The sequence below is a fragment of the Protopterus annectens genome, chromosome 4.part1, assembly GCF_019279795.1.
Source record: "Protopterus annectens isolate FY-2018-M chromosome 4.part1, PAN1.0, whole genome shotgun sequence".
Classification (NCBI taxonomy): Eukaryota; Metazoa; Chordata; order Ceratodontiformes; family Protopteridae; genus Protopterus; species Protopterus annectens.
Window position 1 is genome coordinate 215,387,336 of NC_056734.1, and position 19,454 is coordinate 215,406,789.

Below are 19,454 nucleotides of genomic sequence, written 5' to 3' on the forward strand. Positions count from 1 at the left end.
TTGTACATAAATAGATGGGTAGGTCATCTACTCTGAGGTGTGTCAACTCCACATGCATGTATGCTTCAATGCATGTCTCCATGCAGCAGTGTGTGTGTGTGTGTGTGTGTGTGTGTGTGTGTGTGTGTGTGTGTGTGTGTGTGTGTGTGTGTGTGTGTGTGTGTTTGTCAGATGGCTCTATCATGTTAAGGGTCTCTGACTCCACCATTGGCAATCCTAACAGCCCCTGCAATTGTCGCCCACTTGAATAGTAGTGGCAGACACTGCAACACTACACTACCTCTGTGCTATTTGTGTTATGTATCTAGTGTTATCGTTCATAAGACTTTGCAGGTAGGGGCTGTGCTCAGCCCTTCAACAGCTGCCCCATGTACAGGAGTATGACTCTGTGTGCACTACCAGCATGACAGGCCAAACATGCATATGAGTTAGCAGACACACATGCTGGTGAATGTCAGGTTAGACTAACACAGGCTGACCTGTGTCAGGAATACATACCCCACATCTGTCATTCACAGTTCCAGGCATACCTTCATCACTGGCATGAAGGTTGAGTGGATGGGACAGAAATGGCAGGGGTAACAGGTGCTGATAGGTGAATCTGTTACAGTTAAAGTAATGGCTAAGCTTGTGAGGTACCCAGTGCCAGTACTCAAGTGTCCTTCTGTGTATGCGTGAGCCTGGAGTCCTACAGAACACCCAGGTGACATGTATGAAGGCTAGCTAGTTGTGTCAAGGGTATGTATGCAAGGTCACACTGTCTGCTACAATTGTCTCTCACACACTGTTGCATGTAAACACACATAGTAAACATGTACATGTACAGCTGTACCTTGGCTATGAAAAGGTGTGTTTCCACTCTGCCATACTCATCATTGCTACTGTCAGCAGGCCCACAGCCTACAGACACACAGAGACCTGGCACACAAACAGAATACAGTGCATGACACTACAGTCAGTCAGCAGTACTAACAGCAATAATGCATCATGGCTAACAAGGTACATACACCTCGATGTGTGCCCTTGACTATTGCCAGCAAACAGTACCTTATACAGCATTACATTACTACACTGTACTATATTCACCCTGTACAGCAGACCCATATGAGCATGTCCCTGCATCAGTGGTATGGCTAAAAGGGTTGTGGCACAAGTAGCATAACATGCACAGGGTGTGGTGTGGGATTGCCAGAGGCCCAGGCCGGGCCATATGGTTGACATCATGTGTGTGTGTATGTGTGTGTCTGGAGGGGTGGTGTTCAACTGTGCCATGCAGAGGAGCTGTGCATGTCTGGTGGTGACCGGCCTGTGATAGAGATGTGTGAGTGTTTGTCTGCACTCAATCAAAAAATGTGGATGCCCAACACAGGGCTATGTTGGACAGCCATGGACTGTATCTGGCAGGATATTTGGTTCACCGTCTCCTGGCAGGGACATGGGAATTGTTCCTCCCAGGAGTCTCACTGACACCACCAGACCCAAGGACAGATGCACTACTACTCCCTGATGGTGACTGCTGTCTGCTGGATCCACATCCCTGACAGGACTGGTTAGGACCACATGCCTATAGCCTGCGCCAGTGTGGTGTAGACAGCACCCTCCCTTTACTAGTGCTGGTGGTACTGGCAGAACAGGACTGTGAATGTGCACGGTAATGTGGAATCTCAGCTGATCATGTTGCTGACCCACATCTACCTGGCCAATGCCCTACTCCCACCACATGCTCAAGCACAGACATTGCACAGTCGAGCAGTGACAATGTCTCATCCCACCATCTATCCATGACATTGGCGAAATAACGTATGGCATCACAAATGCAATGGAGGTTGCCACGCATGGCAGGAAGTGCTGCATTCATGTCCCTGAGCATCTGTCTGGTGTTGAGATCAGGGCACACCTGTGCTTCCATGACGGGCAATAACATGCATCCAGTAACACCTGCTGTGACACTTGCGACAGGGGCTTGATGGGCAGCAGTCCTCTGTCAAACATCCCTGTCCATCTGCCTGTTTGTAACCTCATCTGAATTCTGGCTATGGCTAGTGTCTACATTCAAACTTGCCATAGTCACCACACTAGCCTGTTCCATGCCACCACCCTCTAACTGTCCATTATCTGTGGCTGCTGGGGACTGGGTATGTGTGGGCATAATGGCTGTGTGTGTGGGGATATTGTGGGTGAAGGTGGGATACCAACCAATGGCTCACATTCAGGCCCTGACAACCCCACCTGTGCCTCACTATGACCACCATCATCCGCTAAGACACTGACATCAGGTTGTGAGGGAGAGAGACACTAACCCCTATGTTCACCTCTGAGGGAAAGACAACATATGTAAATTAATCGCCTGCAGTATTATGTTTGCTGGTACAAACACACACACACACACACACACACACACACACACACACACACACACACACACACACACACACACACACACACACACACACTCCGGTAAAGTCTGGTGCAGCTTTGCCCCCTATGGGCCCTTCAGACCAGATCTTGCCATAGTTCTGACTGCCACAATCCATCTCCTTAACAGCTATGGTAAGGCCCTCAACAAAGGATAACAGATCCTACTGTGTAATGAGCCTATTAGCAGAATGGCAAGTGTGACCATGACCAAGGCTATGGGATTGAGCTATACAATGTCACCAAGTGTATATGCAAGTACTGTAAGAGCTGACTTAATGCTATACAGACCAGACACAATGACAAGGTGTAATGATATGTGATAATAACTAATGAAGGAACAAGAGAATACTCTGCCACTGCAGTACCTACACAGCTCAGACTCACAGGGATTCATTTCAGACAACATAGCAGGACAGTCTGTAATACATACAGGAAACATGTAAAGTACTAGGTGCATAGCTTTATAAGATGATACCAGGCTATTGGCATGGATGCCTTCATAAGCCTAACCCAGACTTGAGCACATGTCCCTTCAAAGCCAGCACCTGTTTCCCCTGCCCAGCTGGGACATACATGGGATCCCAGGGGTGTCTTTTCCATTTCTCATGCAGTTGTCCATTTTATTTTTCAAGAGGGATATACACGTACTCTGCTAGACATGGGGAGGGAGTATATTATACAGACAGTGTATTGTGTGGGGCAGTACACTATCCCGCCAACAAGTACTATATATGTCAAAGACCAGGTGAGGGCCTTGCTTGCATCTTGCATGAGTGGGGATCATCTTATGGATATACAGAAACTCCATCAAGGCTGGCTTGGAAATGGCCTTGTATGCCAGACACAGGTCACTTATGATCAGTCTGTATGAGACTGACTACAGGGACAGGGTTTTCAGCCTATCTGTATAGGATAGGTGTTGCAGACCCTGGAATTGCCTGGTCAGGAACCTCTGTGGTCTCTGCAACTGCTGCATTTGCTTGGCAAGGTACAGGCCAAAGGAGCTATTGTACTCAGTAATGTGTCTGATAAGGGTGGAGTACAGGGACTTTGTGGCCCCCTGGTTCCTGAATGACATACCCATATTTGTGAGGTTGGCCATGTAGACAGCCTTACATATAATGGCGACCACACGGTGGGAAACTGTCAGGTTGCTACCAACCTTGGTGCACAACTTGCCTCACACCTGATTACTTACTTAGTACATTGTTATTACTGTCATAATTAGTGCGGATGACATCTATCACAACAGGGAATATGATGCATCTCCTGACATTCAGTTTGAGGCAACGCTTCTTGCACCAGTCATTAATTTGGGTAAGGCCTCTTGGAGGGTGCTCACATCAGTAGGGGAATGTAAGACAGAGGCAGCTTGCAATCATCTGCAAACCTGATCAGCTACAGACCACTGGTTTTGTCTAGTACCTCAGAAATGTATATCTCAAACAGTACAGGCCCCCAGACCAATCCTTGGGGTACACCACTCTGTAAGAGTTTACTACTAGAGGTGGCTTCCACTACTTTGACCGAGTGGATACTATCATTGAGCCAGTTAGCTACCCATCTGGTAACATACAGGTTGATGCCTAGCTGTATAGGGTTATGTGTCATGGCCACCTGGGGATTATTGTAAGAGATTTGTGCTAGGTGAAGGTAGGCAGTGTTCACCATCATCCTTGTGTTTGTTGACCGCTTCAGAGATGTCAACCAAGTTTAACAGGGCTAATCTCCTTTTGACAATACCACACTGTGTGGGCTCAAGCATTCTGAGGTTGCTGATGTCCCTGTTTATAAGGTCCTTGATATTGCCTTCCATGCCCCTATAGATCAGGCTAGTTAGGCTGATGTGCATATGATTGGCCGGGTCATTGGATTGTTCAACCTTTGTGTATAGGGTTGATAGTGGCTGTCCTCTGTGCAGATGGGATGACACTGGTGCTCAGGCTTTGGTTGACTACAGTGTAATGGAGCTGAGAGCTCATGCCTGAGTTCATGTAGGATGCAGCCAGGGATGGTACCAGGCCTATTGGAGACTTCTGTCTGTGGCCTTTGACAGGGCATTATGGACCTGCTTCCTGATGATGAGGGGAGGGGGGCAGGTGCTGCACATGTCCATATGTACCAATGTGGGACAGGGGGTGATTTTTACACTTAACCTGTCTGCAGCAGGTTGGTTATATCTATGCCGTGTGTATGTCATGTTATTGGCCACCACTACAGAGCAGATTTGGGTGTTGCTTCTGGGATTGCAGACATATATGTGGAAGGCCTAGTGATTGGCCTTGGTGGATGTGTCCAATTTGTACTCAAAGATAGCCTTAGGATAATTCACCTGTGACCTTATTTGCTTGTTCAGACTGAGGTGACATTGCTTCTAATTAGGCACCTGCTCCTTCTTGGCCCTGTCCAGCAATTATTTCCACCTATTATGGTATTTGTGTATTGTTTCTGTCCACCACAGAGGTTTACCCTACCTTGAGGGAGATGATGTTGTCCTGTCAGGTATTGCTGAGTCCATACAACTATGTGGGTGCTCACATAGTATTGTGGTGTGGGCTTGGACACTACTGCTAGTTCCAACTGATGAGACGGTGGCTGTAAAGCTACTTCTACCTGCTCTGAGGAGATTTATAGTCATTTTTGCAAAGTTTATTTTGTTTGACCCTGACAAGGGAAGGGGGCAGCAGAGATGGCAACCTCATCAGTGATGGCTATGTGGGCAGATCTTACCAAGGGAGATGACACTGTAGGAGTGCTATAGTGACTACTCATGTTGGTTAGGACCAAGTACAGGATATTTCCACCTGTCTTCGGAGTGTTGATTAGCTGATCCAATGCATTGCCATTGACAAAGCTGAGGAATTTCTGTGCATTCAGTTTCAGGTAGAATAGGTCATGTACACTATGGCTAGGTAGTTAAAGTCGGGTCTATATTAGAACACCAAATGTTCAAAATTTCGAGTGTTCTAATATCGACCCATTTTCAGCGAACACTGAAAATATCAAAGAAACAGAAAAACAAATTTTTTCCTAGGGAAAGAATTCAGTTGTCCATTTCTGTTGCTTTGGTATTTTCAGCACTGTGGTGGAAAGTTATGGGTTGGGTTCAGGTAAGTGTGCAATTGTGTGGACATGAGGGTTAGGGCAGGTTAGGTGAGTTAGGGTTAGGGCACGGGTCAGGTAAGTGTGAGATTGTGTGGATGTGAGGGTTAGGGTGGGGTAGGTGAGTAAGGGTTAGAGCACGGGTGAGGTGTCTGTGCGATAGTGATGGACCTTAGGGTTAGGGTTTGGGTTAAGGTAAGTGGATAGTTAGTGGTGTATGTATAGTTTAGTGTAAGGTTAGGTGTAAGAGTTTAGGTGTATGTGTGTGGATTGCTGTTTGCATGGTGTGCTTGTGTTGTGTGTATGTGTTTTGGAACAGCAAATTTTTTCGCTAGGAAAAAAATTCGCTGTTCTGTATGTTTGATGTTTTAAATTTTCAATTCATAGAGTTCGATATTAGAACACTCAAAATTTTGAACATTCGATGTTCTAATATATACCCGTTAAAGTCACCCAAGAGCAGGGTAGACAGTTGAATCCTGACAGATTCAAGCAAGTCCAGATAGGTGTAGTGGGTGTCCAGAGTCATGGTTGGAGGTCTGTAGCTAGCTATGATTTGAGTAGGTGCTTTGTCAACAGATAACTGCACTTGGGATGTCTCCCATGTGTCATACTGTTTGGCCAGCCTGGATGTGTGAATGTGTATGGCAATGTTTAAATCTCCACCTCCTGTGGCTTTGCAGCCCTCGATTTGGGGTCTAAACGTACAGTGGGATGAGTAACCTAGCAAGATTAGTCTGCCCTCCACAGCTACGAACCAGGTGTCAGTGACTGCACATATGTCAGCATTCTCCAGAACAAAGTATGCTTGCAATGACATGAGTTTCATGCTAAGACCCCTAGCTCTTTTTAGAGCAAGACATCTGCACAAAGGCACACATCAATAGCGGGCAAAGGCTGGAAAATAGTGACACTTTATAAATCTAGCTGTGCCACACATAGTTGCTAGCAAAGACGGTTTCGCATTCACAGGAATAGTCTGCAGGATATGACATCTGACATTCAAATGTATGCTATTATGTTATGACGTCACTCTTTACTGGGTTGCCAGTGGTTTGCCAGACAATATACAACTGTATGAAGAATTGACTACAAATATGAGGCAAACATGTGGTCAGTCTGCAACACTGGGCAGTTGTAAGGTATGAGCTCAGTATATAACATACAGTTCAACACACACTTCTGCACCATTTGTGTAATAGGCACATACCCTATATAACTTTCTTACATTTGTAAGACAAGCATATGTATCATAGTAGCATTCAGAGGTGACATATGAATATTTACAATATCCGAGGTAGCTGGTCTAGCAGTGTCACAGTCAGTATTGGACAACAGACACTCCAGTAGTAGTCATACATGAGCTGACCTTTGCTGGGGTGACTCAGTTGCCAGAGCTGTGATCTATGTCACTGTAGACAGCACCAGCAGTAATGGCCATAGGTGCCGGACAGCAACATGTGAGTCCAGTAAGGATTGTTGCGACCTAGTGTTTAACTTCCTATTTCACATTATTGCATTCCCCCTTCTGCATTCCATTACATGCTTAATTGACATACTTGTTATAGTGCTGAAGTCTTTCCTTAGAATAATACTAATGTTTAGATTTGTGTAGTCACAGTCTCTGTGTAGATGGGTTCAGACCTGTTTTGCATAGGCAGCAGCCTGCCTTTTCTAGGTAATGCTCATGAGCAGGTGATGGCCTGTGCACCAAATGGTGTCTCCCACTTGCATCCAGAGCAGCTATATTGTCTTTCCATTAGCCAATGCCATAACAACACAGTGCTATAATGAAGTCTTTCATGTGGGCCTTACCCCTTTTCCTTGCCTGTGAGGAGAACATTATGGAAGTGTGGGGCTACAGCTTCACAGAAGGTAGGTGGAAATATCTCTCAGAAAAAGAAATGTGGAGACAGCCCAACAAAATGGGTGACAAAGTTCCAGAATTAGGTACCGATTATAAGTAAGTATTGCTGTTATACACATACAAGATTGCTAGATTAACAGGGTTTGTCTTGACATGCATTTTCTGTGTTAACTTGACATCTGACAGTGATATGTCTCTGACGTACCTCTCAACTATCCAGATTTCTGCAGAATGCCCAGAGGTTTGCCTCTTATATTTGGTCTGTTCCTCAGACAATTTCAGGTTTTGAGAAATCAGTAGGATAATGTGAGGCGTGAAGTCAGTAAATGTTGACATCCATTTGTGTTTCAGACATCATATTCTTCAGGGATGTTATGTTACAACAAACCCTGTAACACCAGCAACTGTTTCAGTTTGTAACACCATTATGTGAGATATGTCTCTCTTTTTTGGCCACCTGTCCCCCAAGTATGTCAGGCTTTGTCCAGATGTCTTGCAGTAAGTGGTCCAGAGGTATGGTATATCATGATTTAGTGACTTCATCCTGATATCATCCCAGTGACTCCAGGAAGTGGTATGTGGCAGTGGCCATAAATATCATCCCACACCATGGACATTCTGTGGAAATCTGTACAGTTGGGAGTTATGTGTGTCTGGTCATTGCTAACAGACTGTCAAGACTGTGTAACAGCGTAGTGTGTAAATGTTTGTTGGGTTGAGTAGAGAGAGTGGCAGATGTGAGTGTCATAGATCCTTTTCTATCTGACTGTGCATGCTGCTACAGTTGCTGGTGGAATATCAGGTGTATATGTTTGTAGGGGCAGACTGAGAAATGTTCTGTAACACCTCAGGATTTCCAGTTGGTACTGTGACCTGGGGCAGTATATGTTGGTGTAGTGTTTGACTGGCAATCAGGATATGTCTGTTCAGACAGTTGTTATACTCTAGGGTTCAGTTTGGGTACTGGTATTTTACTGTGATTGTGGTGCAAATGGTTGTGGGTGGACAATTTCTCACTGATGTCTACTTTTCTCGACAGTTACATTGTTGTAGTGCATGATATATTTGCAAATGCATGAGTAATTTCCCCAGAGCTGATTTGGGGTAGTGTTGTGTTGGTCTGACTGTAGTTCACTCAGTGCGGGGTGAAATGGTTAGCATCTCTCAGTGTTTTTTCCCTTCTGTTACATGACTGTGGTCATACCTCTCCACTGTCCAGATGTCTATACACTGTCTATACACTGTCCAGATGCGTGGCTCATATGTTTGGTCTGTTCTCCATACCAGTTGTGGGTTTCTGACAAATCACTGGGATGATGTGAGTTTTGACATCAGTACATGATGACAATCATTTGAGTTTCAGACCTGAAATCTGTCAGGAAATATATGTTAAAACAAACCATGCTAATCTACAGACTTTTACACTTATAACAGCCATATTTCAAATATGTCACTATTGTTTGCTCTTTATCCCCCTACTTTGTCATGCTTTTTGCAGATGTCTTGTGGTAAGACGTTGAGTATATATATATATATATATATATATATATATATATATATATATATGTGTGTGTGTGTGTGTGTGTGTGTGTGTGTGTGTGTGTGTGTGTATATATATATATATATATATATATATATATATATATATATATATATGGGTCTACTTCTTTTGACCTAACTTTCATTTGCCTGACACTCATTTGCCTGATACCAAATGACTGAAATTTCATTTGCCTGACATTTCATTTGCCTGACACTTCATTTGCCCGACAAGTATTATTAGCAAGAAAAAGGAATATGCCCCCTTCCCCACTGCAGTGCGACCCTGGAGTTAGAATATATAGTTAGGAGGGTGTGGGGGGGAAGACCCCCACTTACTTTTCTGTTACTAAGCAATATTACATCAAAAGTTAACAATATCATATGTGTGCCCCCCACACCCCCCCCCTAACTATATATTCTAACTCCGGGGTCGCACTGCAGTGGGGAAGTGGGCATATTCCATTTTCTTGCTAATAATACTTGTCGGTCAAATAAAGTGTCAGGCAAATGAAGTGTCAGGCAAATGAAATTTCAGTCAAATGGGGTCAGGCAAATGAGTGTCAGGCAAATGAAAGTTGGGTCAAAAGAAGTAGACCCATATATATATATATATATATATATATATATATATATATATATATATATATATATACACATACATACATATATTTATATAACAGTACTACGGATATGTATTTTTCCCTTAAGTTAAATGACTGCATTGCATGATATGTTTTTAAAAGCATTACAAAATCCTCCAACTTAGATGGTGTAGAGGTATGTTGCTGTGATTGTAGTGTGCAGGGTCCTGGGTTCAAGACTTAGTAACAATGACTTTTTTCATTAATGTTAAATGACCATAATGCAGGATATGTTTGTAAAAGCATTACAAATCCTTACAGCTCCAATGATATAGTATTATGTTACTGTGATTGTAGTGCACACCATCCTGAGTTCAAGACTTTGGAGGGCTGGTTATTTTCTTGCTGGGCAAAACAAGGGCTGATGGAGACATAGTGAATAAAGCACTTTTAAGCAGTTGTAAGTGGGTTTGTGTGGTTTTGTGTGAAGCTAAGTGATGCTAACAGATGGTTAAGTCCTTTTAGCTTCGCTTAGCAGCACTTACTCCTGCTTACACCCATGCTAATTTTAATTAAAGAAAAAAAGGGTTATAGGAAAGTGGTTAAATGGGGAGGGGACAAGCAGGGAGTAAAACATTAGGAAAACCAGCTTGGGATGTGCAGCATGGGTGTAGGAAAGGATCATAGCTCTACATTTCTTCTGCAGCAACAGCTGTGAATAATGTGTAGAATTTGTAATTTACAACCTCACACCCCACAGGTAGGGGTATTGGTAACAGACATTTGTAGCATAATTAGTGGGTAGATTGATTAATTTCACTGTACATGGGGGAATGTAGAGCTATGTATCTGGCAATGATTTTTTGTGGGACAGATGCCCCCTTTTTTTAAAGTGAGAGTGGGATGTTGGAAAAGGGCTGTAGGTATGTTTGGGGAGGTAGGTTGGGTACGATAGGTTGCATTCACAGACAGACAAGACAGCAAGCAGGGGTGGCATATGACACATGAAGGGGGTAAACACCTTGGAAGGGGAGGGTGGTTGGGAATCTGAAACCCATGAGCCCCCCAAATGGATACAGTGGGACTGAGGTTCTCACCCATGGGCAGTCACCACTGCATCTTCACGGCCCCAAAGGTGGCTGTGCTGGGGGCTGGACAGGAGGGGTAGCCTGCCCCTCGAGGTGTGCCAGGTGACCCTCCATCTGGCACAACCATCCATCCATCTCCATGCAGATGACCCTGCACACCATACCTTGGAGCTGGCAGCAGGTGATGGGCTCCTCTCTGTGCCCACACTGAGGGGGGCAGACCCTGTCCCCTGAGTGGTTCCACCCAAAGGTGGTGCAGGACCAGTGGAGTAGCCTATTCCAGGTTGGGTCCCAGATGTGCTAGGCCCAGTGCCACAGCCAGATGAGGCGGGACAGGCGGATCCATCAGGATCTGCCTTCCCAGATGTGCTATGGTGTTGAGATTTTACAAAATATATTGGTTAGTCATGAACAAAACATTTCAAAATTAGTTATAACATCATGCATGGGTGTTCCACTTAACCCCATACAACAGATATGAAACAGTTGCATAGCAAACAGAACACATGCATAAATGGAACAACAGTATGCATTGTAACAGCATGCCAGTAACATAGACGGCAATAGGCCACCAGCAATTATATTTGAACAAGGTATGTTAACATGCAACCAATCAAATATATGAACAATAATAGAACACAAGTCCCAACATTAGGTTTTGAGAACAACATACCTGTAGTGCATGAATGATAATTATTCATGCAGATAAGGGGTGGAGGGACAGACAAAACATCTACTAACAACTGTTTAGGCTACTATTTTTCACAAAAGTACTGCTCAATACTCTATGGGTCTGCCCTCACTTTACATCTACCTATGGCCCATAGCTTCTGTAGCACAAACATACCTGTTAAACTGCCAACCTGCAATGGTATGGAGCAAACTGTGATAACTCTGGGTACATGACTAGATAGGACTCGTACATGTCAGGGTTACATATCTGGCATAGAATGGGTACCCTGCACTGCTGTTATGTGTGTGCTACTGGCATACTTCACCTGGTTTCCTATCTGTGTCCAGGGTTATTGGCAGCAATAACCACTAGCCGTGACAGTGTGACACTTGACAGACATGTATCGGGAAGAGTGAATGTTGTATGTACCTATCCTGCTGCCATTTGCAGGCAAGGAGTTGGACAGTGCAACAGTTGTACATGGTATATTAGTATACCCTTCATACAGCTACTACCAACATTTCTTTACCTGTGGAGTAAATATCTGTTAACTCTACCTGATTGTTTCTATATTTATTCCTGATTCCTTGTGTGTAAATGTGCACACATGTTACTACCACTCCCTGGATTTGAACTGTGTCTGGGTGTGCAAAATTAACAACTACACTATTTCTCATTTCACTGAGTTACTGGGGAACTACTGTTTTTTTGTTTGACTGGTTTCTGCCTAATACTCTCTTGGTTAGACAGTCTGACCTTGTAATCCTGTGATGGATGCATGACAGATAGTTAGTGTACTATGCATTAATCATTTGAAATAATACAATCTGGAAAGCAAAGATTAACACACGGCATTGCTGCATGAGACACATTGTGATGCATTACACATTACTATTCAGGGTTCAGAGCTTAGTGCAGTATATATTTAATGTTTTATTTATATCTTGGTTTACACCTCCACAATCTACAGTTTTTCTTAGCTGATTCTCAGAACAATCTCAGTTAATGCATGCTGTCAAAGACATATTTTGTTGTGGAGAACATGTATACATTCTATTTCTACAACAACATACCAGAGTAAATACAACAGTTTGTGGTATAGATCTTTATTACAGTGGCATGACACAGTTCTTTAGTACTACATATCCTGTAGATCAGTATTAATCAGACAAACTTTATTTATTCAGTTAACACAGTGACAGTATACCTACTGGCAGTAAACAATGTACTCCTTCTTAGTTATTTCACTATATACTGCAAAAGAGATTTGTACTCACCACCTTGTCGATGCAGCCTTAACAGTCTGTCGGCATAGGCTTCGATGTTGCTAGCCCTCTCTGCTGCAACTGTAGGGGAGAAAAACAAATATTATGCATATCTGTCTATCACATACTCAGGCTAGGCTTTGGTACAAAATACTTGATACTGATACTTACATACTACTGGAGCATTCTGTGCCTGTGCATCTTGGATCTACTGGGCCAAGAGTGCCCCCTTCCTCCGCTTTAGGCTGGCATAATTATGCCATACCTACTCACCAGTAGCACTGGTGTGATCACATGCAAGATGGTCCCAAGCCTCCACTTTGTATTGTGAGCCCTGCTACTGGCCATGCAACAGTCTCTCATCATGGTTTTCTACAAGGAGTCCAGCCATGATGCTGGACTTCTGAATGCCTCAGTGCTGCACAAGAAAGTGTGCTCCTTCACCAATGACTGACATAGTACCTGCAAAGATCAACTACAACAGGTTCTAGCTGTATTCCCACCTGTGTGGTTTAAATAAGGCCATATTCCCACCCTTTGCCATCATTGGACCATTTTGAAACTGTTGAGCCCAGCTTAGCAATACACAAACTCAGTGAGCTGTGTTGATCAATGCTTAAAAGGGTAAGTATTGACAGGTGCTTAGCAGTGCACAAATCCAGTTAAATGCCTGACTCCTGCTTACAATTTCAGTCTAAGCAATGCTTACACTGGATACGCAGAGCTCAGCACTGCTAAGCATTGCTCAGTTTTCCTTTTTAAAAAATCTCAGGATGTAAATTATTTAATCATTACTGACATATTATTAAGTGTATATGATTTACTTTACATGACGCCCCCTATATGCTTTCATTACATTACCTTGGGGTGTGACTATACTGTATGGGAAACTTGTGTATATCTGGGTGATTTTATGTTATATGCCCTCACACTTCCATTCTGGACCAGCTACATTACCCTGGGTAACAAATATCACTTACTACATAATTTAACATAACAAAATTAATTTTAGCAATGCTTTCCCATGAAAAATAAAGTTCCTGTCTTGGTACCTGAACAGTAAACACCTGTTTGTAAAGCCGGGACTCTAACCAATACCCTAGCTCATCATATGGACTTTAGCTGCACATTTTTATTTATCTCCTATGAGATGTTTAAGCAATGCTGAGCAGAAGGCTGTAGTTTGCAAACTCGCACAGCTATGCTTAAACATACCTTAGAATGGAAAAAAAAAGGAAATTAATAAAATCACTTTATTTACATGTATCAATACTCCTTGTAAGTCACAGTAAGGGCAATTGTAATGGACAAATTAAATATTGCTCTCAGAAACTTAGAAAGTTGGTAGAATAATAGGTTTTGCATTAACAATACTTTTCCAAAGGATATGGAGTCTTCAACTCAAATGTTTGTCATTATTTAATGTCTCCAATCCTCCCCTATTTGTTAGGTATAGACAGATATTTGGGGGAACACACCAAAAATATGAGGCAGAAATCTGGATATTCTGTGATAACCTGTACAGTTGAGAGGTATGGCAGTATGGCACTTTCACAATGCAGGGGGGTGTGACAGTACCTGTCACACACACCCTGCATTTATTTACAGATCTCCTGACAATTTCAGTGTCTGCGAACACTGTTTTACTATTTTATATTTGCTTTCAGTGTCCTCAGACACTGAAAGCATTGTAAAGTGCTCTATGGCACATTCACAATGCAGGGGGTGTCTGACAGTACCTGTCACACACCCCCTGCATTTATTTAATGATCTCATATCTGTTTCAGTGTCTGCAGACACTGTTTTACTAGTTATATTTGCTTTCAGTGTCCACGGACACTAAAAAGCATTAACAAAGTGCCATATAGCACTTTGAGATTGCAGAGGGCATGCTAGATGTCCAGGCACTACTTAAACACACCCCCTGCACTCAGTAGTGTTCGTGTCCACTTAGCCTTAGCAGTAGTGCACCTTCGTGAATATGCAAGGTGCGCTGCTAAGGCTATGCAGAAATGAACATGGTTCACTCCCCTGCACGGGGTTTATTGAATCTTGGAGTTAGTCACAGCAACACTCACAGCAGTCATTAGACCATACAATGTACCTGGTAAACAAGGAAAAACAAACAAACAAATTTACATTTGCATATGTATGTATGTACATAAATAACACCATTCATTTCTTGATATAGCACATATCTTATTCAGGGTTAGAGAGGAGACAGAACCTATCCCACCAGTCAGAAAGGTAGAGAACTACTCTTGGAGAGGGTTTTAGTTCACTTTAAGTTTCTTTCTCTCTTTCTTTGTTTCTGTCTGACTCCCCCACCACCTCTCCATACGCAGACACATACAGACACACACACACACACACACACACACACACACACACACACACACACACACACACACACACACACACACACACACACACGCCTGTAAGTAATTTGGAGGATCACCAATATACCTAAAACAGGTATCTGGGATGTGAGAGGAAATGGAAGAAATTGAAGCTCCTAGTAAAACCCACATGGACATATGGAGGATATATATTCTTCATAGAGAAAACACCTGAGCCGCAGACTCAACCAGGAAATTAAGTTCTACGAGACAGTAACTCAATATGTTGTGTCACTGCTCCCACTATGCACACATGCACACATGCACACTCACACAAACATGATGCAAAAATTAGTGACATTTCAAGAAGGTTAAAAATGATTAAGATGAGCCATGATGTGGTCAATCTTTACATAGGAGTGAACAGACAAAGAAGGTCCTTCCTAGTCGATATGCAATAGAAAAAAGTAAAATTACTGAACTTCTTTCCAAACATGGAAAAACACATCTGCTTAACAAAATCCTTTAATTGCCTCATATAATGCCTGAATATGAATAAATTATTTTGGCATTGAGTGCCTAAGGATACAGACTCTTAAACATGGGATTTAGTGCCTGTCCTCCTGAGGTGGAATGTGCAACTAGCTGGAGTGGTTTGCACCTCATGAACTTCAACTTTCCCAAGAGTTCAAGTACTGAACATGACATTTTGCATCCCCATAGTGGCCTACTTCAACTTCAATGAAAAAAAAAGAAACAAAGTAAAGAAATAAACAACAAAATAAAAAAAGCTGGCCTTACTAAATAATTCAGAGGTTGTTGATATCTGCAACATTACTGCAATCTGGGTTAAAAATACAAATACATACCTCCTTTTATTCCTTCAGATCTGATGGGAAATAAACTGATGTTTCACCAATTGTAAAAGATCACATATGATCCGGAATTCAAAAAGGCAATCCAGGACTAGAAATTGTTCATACAATAATCAATACCAGTTTGGCTGGTTATATTATTATTGGAACTGACTGCTAACTGTATGTGCTTCTACAAAGCAGGATTTCCTGATGGGATGAATTACTCAACATAAAGTAACTATGTCCATTCATTAAATGACTATGCTTGTTAAGATAATTTGGAACAAATAAACAAAATGCAACTAGGTATTGTGGTATCTTTGATAACATATCCCTGGGTAACCTACTGGTGGATGAAGATTGAATGTTCAGGCTTCAGTTGCGCAAGGATTAACTCTCCAACAATTGGAGTTCCTCCACAGGAGATTACTGCCAGCGAGTTGTGACAGAAGTGATTCCCTTTTTGAGTATATTTCCATCTTCTTTGAGCTGGTACAACCATTGGGTTGGTATATATAAGTTTGGAGGGGAGGAGGTCTTGCTACCCTGCAAAAACACTTAAAAAAGGTGTTTTGGGCAAGTTTTTTTTTAACAAATGTAGTTCATGGCTTCCGATCCTCTGTGCATGTACTTTCATCTACTCATAGTGGAAGCCATATTCCCACTCCAAACTACACTCTTTCAATATTTACTTTCATTTCCATTGCTCCTCTACCTAACAACTTGATTCCCAAAATACTTGCTTTCAGCATGAGTGACTTAGTCTTATGTAAGTCTGTCCTGATTCCAAAGGACTTCTTCTTGGTGCAAGTGACTTACTTTAGTGTAAGTCTACAAACAGGTTTACACCAGGGACTAAGACTTGCTCTCATAGAAGTCACTTAGTCTGAGAGTAGGTCTTTTGGAATCTGGCCCTAGTTTTCTACCCCTCTCCTGTTAAGTCTGCTTAACTCTCTTTGCATTTCCTCTGTCTCCTGATTTATTTCCTATACTCTGATTTTTTTCCATATAATACCGAAGACAACCATTAAATATGATATACATTTTTAAATTTTTAAGTTAACATGTAAAAATAGTTTTGTATAACTTTTCACTTCCCTAGACTTATATAATTAACCTTTATACATACTTCATGTAACACTGCATGAACCAAGTTTTACTGTTTTGTAATCTTGATTTGTACTTGTTCAAATTTTTCTACAGGGGATGCTGATCAAAAGGACCAGTGACTTAAAGTAGCTTTGTATATTTTTTGCCATGTGCCTTCATAATTAACCCATGTACAGTTTCATGTATCACTATATGAGTCATGTTTTAGTCTATTGTAATGTTGCCAATTTGTTTTGAGATTTTGTCCCTGGGACTCTGCTGAAAAGGGATTGTTTTTAACTCAGCCTGCCAATCCCAGTTAACAAAGGAAATAAATAAAAATTGAACTCAGTCATGAATAAACTGCCCTTCCTACACTTCACTGCTAGAAATTACAATGGAATACATGGCATGCTTATGAAAACTTTGTGGAGTGTCATCTTAAGTGACCAAAGTATTTTTAATACCTTTATTAAATTATTATTTAAGACACAGGCATATAAACAGTATGCCTTCCCTGAGATCTCACCCCTGAGTATTATTAAGAGTGCATTGTTCACACAAATTCCATTTATTCCTATGTAATTTGTTCATTCCCTTTTTTCTAAGGATCTCACTTCCAGTTCTTTTATCCAGTTTTCAATATTCAGTACTTCAATTACAGCTGGTTTAGATTTTGAATTCCATTTTCTTGTACTCATATTTTGGAAGGCAACAGCATTAAACAGTAAGCGTAAGCAGTTCAAATCTTGTGTGCCACTTCAAAAGAATCGGCTCCTTAATTATAGTCATTTACTCCACCAACATTTCTAACAAAGTGCTCTATATGGATTTTTTTTTAAATCTGCCAACTCACTACACTCCCAAAAAATTTCCCAGTTAATTTTCTCTCTCTGTCTTTCCTATCACACCTCCAGGATTTGCGCTCTACCTTAGGAAAAAAATTCTCTAAAGTCTGCTTGGATATAAAAATACTTATGCAAACACTTCTGTAGATCAGCATGTGTGTATATACCTTTAAGAAGCTATCCAAGGGCTTGTGCTAGAGTATAAATACTGAGCATGTGCAAGCCTGACTGCCATTTTGCATTTAGCTGTTGAGATGTGAACATGTATGTATGTAAGCTCTGTTTGCTAACTAGTTTGTTCGTGTTTAAAGATGCTGCTATCCATCCTGATGTGTTTGTATATATTAAAGAATCTAAACAAAACACCAAACCTTCTTCTTATTTGTATTACAGATGAATGAGTGACATGGTGACAGAAGTAGCTTATCTAAAGGGACATGGTATCAGAGACAGCATATTGAAAAGATGTGGTACCAGAAGCAGAGTAATCTGAAAGGGCCTGAAGTCAGAACCAGCATACTAAAGGGGCGTGAAGTTCAAAATGGCTTGGCAAAAATTATTTAAGGCACTTATCCAGATGCTGGTGGAATATACAGCAGTGGACCATCCCAATGCATACTTTGTAAAACAGGTCAGTAATGAATTTCATGTATTAAAACTTGCTCAGCATTATTTCTTTTTTTGCATAATAAGAAAAGAGGCATACAGAGCATTCTAAATAATTTTTGCATTAACAGATATGTACGATATTGATAAAAATATTCAAATTACTATGGAAAATGTTTGAAATAAAGTTTGATTGCATAAAACAAATAAAATTAAGGAAAATGACCACATTTTCACAAAGCATATATATTTTGTATTAAGCAAAGATATCCGAGTTTTCAGAAGTGTATAAAGTGTTTGCATGTTTGTGTAGTGTTACAGTAAATTATTTCACAGAGTTCAGCCATTACAAGGCATATTTTGCAAAGTACAGCCACTGCAAGCCATATTTCACAGAGTTCAGCCATTACAAAGAGGATTTCGCAAAGTAAAGTATTTCAAAGAATTTATTGTGCATTTGGAGGTTGTTACAAGTTCATATGTAATTACAAGGGCCATATTTTCAATGTGTTTATGCATATTTTGTGGGCATGGTAGATGGATTTCAAAAACCCAGTGCACTTGTGTTTGATGGTAATATTGTTGAGAACTGGAGAGTGTTTGAGCACAAGTACATTTTCATACAGGCTGCATTTTCTGATAAAGATGACCATACAAAGGCATTTATTCTATTTAATTTAGCTGGGTCAGAAGCTATAGAAAGGGGATGCTCATTTCTGTCTGCACCTGCTATTTATACTGGAGAAGGAGAAAACCATCATATTGTACAGGCTGAGCCAAGGGAGGACCCAGAGTGCTTAGAACGTAAATTTATAGAAATGCGGAACCCCCAGACAAATGTTACAATGGAAAGGCACTTATTTTACACAAGGGATCAAAAACCTGGTGAAACTTTTGCCACATATATAACTGATCTGAGAAATAAGTAAAGCCAAAATGTGCAGATTTGGTGACTTAAGGGATGAGTTGGTAAAACAGAGACTCGTGTGTGGTATAAAAGATGATGCTGTGAGAAAGATTTTGGTTCATGACAGTGATTTAACTTTGAATTTTGAATAAGGCCATTGAGATTTGTCAGATAGATGAGCTTACAGAAAAGCACACAAATATGCTTATGAATAAGAGCAGCTCTAGAAGGCACAGTGATAAAGCTCATGCTGATAGTATGCAGCACGTGGT